The sequence below is a fragment of the Stegostoma tigrinum genome, chromosome 12 (assembly GCF_030684315.1).
Source record: "Stegostoma tigrinum isolate sSteTig4 chromosome 12, sSteTig4.hap1, whole genome shotgun sequence".
NCBI lineage: Eukaryota > Metazoa > Chordata > Chondrichthyes > Orectolobiformes > Stegostomatidae > Stegostoma > Stegostoma tigrinum.
In genome coordinates, this window is record NC_081365.1 from 76,204,379 (window position 1) to 76,212,225 (window position 7,847).

Here is a 7,847-nt window from a genome sequence, read left to right on the forward strand (position 1 = left end):
ACATCACCCACTGACCCACACATTACCCACTGACCCACACATTACCCACTGACACACACATTACCCACTGACACACACAGTACCCACCTAAACACACATTACCCACTGACACACACATCACCCACTGACACACACATTACCCTCACACTCACACACAGTACCCACTGGCACACACAGTACCCACTGACCCACACATTACCCACTGACCCACACATTAACCACTGGCCCACACATTACCCACTGACCCACACATCACCCACTGACCCACATAGCACCCACTGACCAACACATTACCCACTGGCCCACACATTACCCAAACTCTCACACCCCATACCCACTGCCACACGTTACTCACTGACCCACACATTACCCACTGACCCACACAGCACCTACTGACCCACGCATTACCCACACACTCACACCCCATACCCACTGACCGACATATTACCCACTGACCCACACATTACCCACTAACACACACATTACCCACTGACACACACATTACCAACACGCTCACACCCCATATCCACTGACTGACACATTGCCCACACACTCACACACCTTGCCCAATGACCTACACTTTGTCCACTGAACCACACATTAAACACACACTCACAACCCATATCCACTGACCCACCCATTACCCACTGGACCACAGATGTGTATACAAATTCATACCCACTGACCGACACATTACCAACTGACCCACACATTACCCACATACTCACACCATTCCCACTGCCCCACACATTTCCCATTGCCCCACACATTACCAACACACTCACACCATTCCCACTGCCCCACACATTTCCCACTGCCCCACACATTACCCACACACTCACACACTGTACCCACTGACCCACACATTACCCAATGACCAACACATTTCCCACTGACCCACACATTACCCACTGCCCCACACATTACCCACTGACCCACACATTACCCACTGACCTACACATTTCCCACTGACCCACACATTACCCATTGACCCACATATTACCCATGCATCCACACAGCATTCCCACTGATCCACACATTTCCCACTGACCTACACATTACCCACACACTCACACACTGTACCCACTGACCCACACATTACCCAATGACCAACACATTTCCCACTGACCCACACATTACCCACTGCCCCACACATTACCCACTGACCCACACATTACCCACTGACCTACACATTTCCCACTGACCCACACATTACCCATTGACCCACATATTACCCATGCACCCACACAGCATTCCCACTGATCCACACATTTCCCACTGACCTACACATTACCCACACACTCACAGTCCGTACACATAGACCCCCACATTACCCACACACACACAACATTCCCACTGACTTACGCATTACCCCACACTCACACATTATACACATAGACCCATACATTACCCACACACTCACACCCCATACACACTGACCCACACATTACTCACTGACCCACGCGTTACATACTGACTCACACATTACCCCACACTCACACCCTATACGGACTGATCCACACGTTACCCATGCTCTAACACCCCATACCCACTGACCCTCACATTACTCTGCCCCACACATTACTCACTGACCCACACCTCATCCACTGTTGCACACATTACCCACTTACCCACACATTACCCACACTCACCATCCCCCAGCACACACATTACCGACACACTCACACACCATTCCCCTGACCCAAACATAATCAACACACACACACCATCCCCCGACCCATACATTACCCGCGCACTCACACCCCATACACACTGACCCGCACATCACCGACTGACCCACACATTACACACTGACTCACATATTACCCCACACTCAGGCCCTATACCCACTGATCCACACGTTACCCACACTCTAACACCCCATACCCTCTGACCCTCACATTACTCACTGCCCCACACATTACCCAGTGACCCACACCTTATCCACTGTTGCACACATTACCCACTGACCCACACATTACCCACACTCACACACCCCATACCCACTGTCCAACACATCTTACACACAGTCACACCCCATACCCACAGACCCACACATTTCCCGCTGACCCACGCATTACCCATACACTCACACCCCATACCCACTGACCCAGACATTACCAATACTAACCCCCCATACCTGCTGACCCACTCATTACTCACTGACCCACACATTACCCACACAATCACACCCCATACCCACTGATCCACACATTACCCACTGACCCACACATTACCCACACAATCACACCCCATACCCACTGACCAACACATTACCCACTGACACACACATTACCCACTGACCCACACATCGCCCACTGACCAACTCATTACCCACTGGCCCACACTTTACTGACACATTCACACCCCATACACACTGACCCACTCATTACCCACTGACACAAACATTACCCACAATCTTCCACCCAATACCCACTGAACCACACAATATGCACTGACCTACACGTCACCCACTGACCCGCACATTACCCACACACTCACACCCCATGCCCACTGACCGACTCATTACCCACTGACACTCACAGCACCTACTGACCCACGCATTACCCACACACTCACACCCCATACCCACTGACCCACACATTACCCATTGACACACACATTATCCACTGACCCACACATCACCCACTGACCAACTCATTACCCACTGGCCCACACTTTACTGACACATTCACACCCCATACACACTGACCCACACATTACCCACACTCTCACACCCCATACCCACTGATCCGCACATTACCCATTGACACACACATTATCCACTGACCCACACATCACCCACTGACCAACTCATTACCCACTGGCCCACACTTTACTGACACATTCACACCCCATACACACTGACCCACACATTACCCACACTCTCACACCCCATACCCACTGATCCGCACATTACCCACTGACACACACATTACCCACTGACCCACACATTACCCACTATCTTCCACCCAATACCCACTGAACCACACATTACGCACTGACGCAGGCATTACCGACTGACGCAGACATTATCCACTGACCCACGCATTACCCACATTCACACACCATCCCCCAGCCCACACCTTACCAACGCGCTCACACACCATTCCCCTGACCCAAGCATGATCAACACACTCACACACCATCCCCCTGACCCACACCTTACCAACGCGCTCACACACCATTCCCCTGACCCAAGCATGATCAACACACTCACACACCATCCCCCTGACCCACACATTACCCACACACTCACACACCATACCAACCTACCCACACATTTCCCACACTGTCACACCCCAAACCCACTGTCCCTCACATTACTCACTGACCCATACTCTACCCACTGACCCACACATCACCCACTCACTCACACTCCATACCCACTTATCCACACATTACCTACTGACCCACACATTATCCACACACACAAACCCCATAACCCCTCAAGGACTCATTACCCACTGACCCACACATTACCCACTGACCAAACATCACCCACTGACCCACACATTATCGACTGGCCCACACATCACCCATTGATACACACATATCCCACTGATCCACACATTACCCACACACTCACTCCCCATACCCGCTGACCCACACATTATCCACTGACCCACACATTACTCACTGACCCACACATTACCCACACGCTCACACGCCATACCCACTGACACACACATTACCCACTGACCCACACATTACCCACTGACACACACATTACCCACTGACCCACTCATTACCCACTGACCCACACATTACCCACTGACACACACATTACCCACTGACCCACTCATTAAACACACACTCCGTCCTTGGAGAAATGACAAATGATGCAACAGCTTTCATCTGGGTAAGAGCGGCCATGCCTGATCATTGGGTAAAAACACTGTCAAGGAAATAGCATGGAGTGTGCCATGGGTCAAGGAGACATGGCCCATTTCTCTCCAATAGCCTTGTCTTAGTCCTTCAGCTACGGGCAGCAGTTGTCCAATTCCAGAATTTTCCAGCACTGGAGTCCAGTCTGCCCATCGAGCCTATGATAGTTCCTTGACAGACCTCTCTATGCTTCCATTGGTAGGAGATACAAGGACTCAAGGGCACAGCTTTAGAGTAAAGGGAAGACCTTTTAGAATGGGGATAAGGAGAAACTTCTTCAGCCAGAGAGTGGTGAATCTATGGAATTCACTGCCACAGAAGGCTGTGGAGGCCAGGTCATTGAGTACATTTAAGACTGAGATAGATAGGCTCTTGATTATCAAGGGGATCAAGGATTACGGGGAGAAAGCAGGAGATTGGGGCTGAGAAAATTATCAGGCATGATTGAATGGCATAGCAGACTCAATGGGCTGAATGGCCTAAATTCTTCTCCTATGTCTTATGGTCTCTTCAATTAATCATCTTCTTCATAAATTGGAAATTAATTGAAGTTATTTATGATCAGACAATTAAAATAAGGTAAACAGTATATTCTGAGTGCGATACTGTATTTTAATGTGATCATTTTCTTCTCAATATTACTGAACATTTTATTTTCAGCTGTTCACATTTTCGATTTCGCATCTTCCTCTGAGAGATGGCTTTTGACCTCCAACCCACTTGCTTCCTCAAATTCAGCTGTAAAGTCTTTGATAGCTTCACCGATTTCCTCCTGAGAATTCATGACATATGGACCTGGACACAGGAGCCAAGTGATTTAAATCTGCGCCTTCCATCGCTCAGTTTATACAGAGCATTAAAACAGCCCTGTTTCTGTTGATGTAGAGACACAGCATGTTATAGTTCCTGTACCAGTGTATTGTTCAGTCAGAGTGTTAGGACAGGCCAGTTACTCTCTGGATTACTTTAGCAGCCCAAGGCTCAACGCTACTCTTCAGATGTGCCCTATTTTAACCTACTAATAGATGAGTGGTAATTCTGCTTTCTTTCAAACAACAAATTCATTGCTCATCATTTCAATTATGAATAATCACAGCCTTTATTTACAATTGGAACTGTAATGAAATGGGTGAGAACTTGGTTTTGTAGTGTCTAGAGTCTGTGCATCAGTGACAAACTGGGGAAAAAGCAAAAGTGACAGTAACCTTCATGTTTGGTTATATCAGTGAAGTGAATAACGAAATGGCTGCAACAAAGTTTCACTGACTCAAAGTTTAATTCCTTAAAGTGGTTAAAATACTTTCGAAATCCAGCAGGGCGGATTTGCTGAGGTGAGTCCTGTCAGGTGTTCAACTTTGAGACAGGGTGAATGAGTGAGTGAGAGAGTGAGAGATTGAGGGAGGGGCAGTGTGTTCAAATCAGATGATGTGTGTGTGAGAGTGTTTAGGTGCGTGTGCCTGAGAGAGTTGTGAGCATGTGTGTGTCTGTGTCTGCGTATGTGTATGTGTCTGTGTTGTGTGTGTGAAAGTGGATATTCAGTGTGCAAGAGAGTGAGAGACAGAGTGCGAGAATGTGCATGTGTGTATCTGAATCTAATATGCATGCATATGCAAATGTGTGCCTGAGTGTGTCTGCGTGAGACTGTTTGTGCACACAAGTGTGCATATGCCTGGGTATGTATGAGTGCACATGCATGGGAAAGTTTGTGTCTGAAATTACATGTGTGAGTGCATGAGAATGTGTGTATGTACGAAGTGTGTGTGCATGTGCTCACTGGTGTGTGTATTAGGCAGAGTATTGAAAAAGTCGAGGTTTTGTTTGTGTGTGTATATGTGTGCCAGTGTTTGTGTGTGAGTGTCCTGTATGTGCCTGTATGTTGTGTGTGTGTATGTGTGACTCTGTGTGTGTCTAGGTGTGTGTGGGTATGACTGTGTCTGTGGGTGTGTGTGAATGTGAGTGTTTCTGTGTCTGTGTGTATGTTTGTGCACAATTGTGTGTGTGTTTATGTTTGTGTGCGTGTGTTTGTGCATGTCTGTGTGTGTATGTTTGTGTTTGTGGTTTGTGTGGGTGTCTGTGGTGTGTGTGTGTGTGTGTGTGTGTGTGTGTGTGTGTATCTATGTCTGTTTGATTGTGTGTGTGTGTGTGTGTGTGTGTGTGTGTGTGTGTGTGTGTGTGTGTGTGTGTGTGTGGTTGGCAGGGGTGCAGTCAGCGTATGGAATGTGTGGAAGGTGTGTGTGTGTATGTGTGAGATTGGCGAGGGTGCAGTCAGTGTATGGAGTGTGTGGAGGTGTGTGTGTGTGTGTGTGGGTGTGTGTGTGTGAGATTGGCGAGGGTGCAGTCAGTGTATGGAGTGTGTGGAGGTGTGTGTGTGAATGTGTGGTTGATGGGCAGGGCCAGCCAATCAAGGGAAGGAGGTTTGATGAAGCACTGGTCCTGGCTTACTGCTGATAAGGACCTGTTGTTAAAGGCACTGCCTGTGCTATTAGCCCACCCCCAACAAACTCACTGCTTCTCCTACACCATCAGATGGTTCTGTTGTGGAGCTGGTGAGGCTTTGAGCAGCTCAGATGCAATCTGACCACAGTCACAGAACACAGCGAAAGGTGAAACCAGTAGCTTGATCCGAAATATCAAATATCCCAGGTTGGGTGTGGGCAGGGTCTCCAGTCAATGGTGTGAGGCAGGTATTAATGAGACAAACACTCTCACAGTTCTACCTGTCTGGCACTCTGTCTGGTTCATCATGCTTCATAATGAAAACAAAACAAATGGAGCAACTCTGTTATCCTGAGGAGGGATTGAACAGTGAGCAATTCCCTCAAGAATAAGCCACTAAAGAGTTTGCAGAAGTAAGACCCAGAGATGAGTGAGCAACAATACACAGGCAGAATTGTTTTACGCTGTGGATTATAGATAATATCCAGGACAAAATCTTCATAAGTTGCAGCTTGCGGTGTAAGCCCACACACTTGTGAACTGCACTGGTTTACTGTGGTGGGGAGAAAGAAAGTTTATTTGTCATGGTGGATAGGCTCACCAAGTCGCATTGGGCTGCTCCTTGGACATTGTGCCTTGCTTTGGTGCCTACACTAGGCAAAGAGCTGTCTGACCTTGATTCCAAGGCAGTACCAGGCTACTAGAGCAGTACCAGGATATTAGAGCAGTACCAGGCTGCTAAAGCAGTACCAGGATACAAGAGCAGTACCAGGCTGCTAAAGCAGTACCAGGATACTAGAGCAGTACCAGGCTACTAGAGCAGTACCAGGCTGCTAAAGCAGTACCAGGATACTAGAGCAGTACCAGGCTACTAGAGCACTACCAGGCTGCTAAAGCAGTACCAGGCTACTAGAGCAGTACCAGGCTGCTAAAGCAGTACCAGGATACTAGAGCAGAACCAGGCTACTAGAGCAGTACCAGGATACTAGAGCAGTACCAGGCTGCTAAAGCAGTACCAGGATACTAGAGCAGTACCAGGATACTAGAGCAGTACCAGGCTGCTAAAGCAGTACCAGGATACTAGAGCAGTACCAGGCTGCTAAAGCAGTACCAGGATACTAGAGCAGTACCAGGCTACTAGAGCAGTACCAGGCTAGTTAAGCAGTACCAAGCTACTAGAGCAGTACGAGGCTGCTGAAGCAATACCAGGCTGGTTAAGTAGTACCAGGCTGGTTAAGTAGTACCAGGCTGCTAAAGCAATACCAGGCTGGTTAAGCAGTGCCAGGCTGGTTTAGTAGTACCAGGCTGGTTAAGCAGTACCAGGGTGGTTAAGTAGTACCAGGCTGCTAAAGCAATACCAGGCTGGTTAAGCAGTACCAGGCTGGTTAAGTAGTACCAGGCTGGTTAAGTAGTACCAGGCTGCTAAAGCAATACCAGGCTGGTTAAGCAGTGCCAGGCTGGTTTAGTAGTACCAGACTGGTTAAGCAGTACCAGGGTGGTTAAGTAGTACCAGGCTGCTAAAG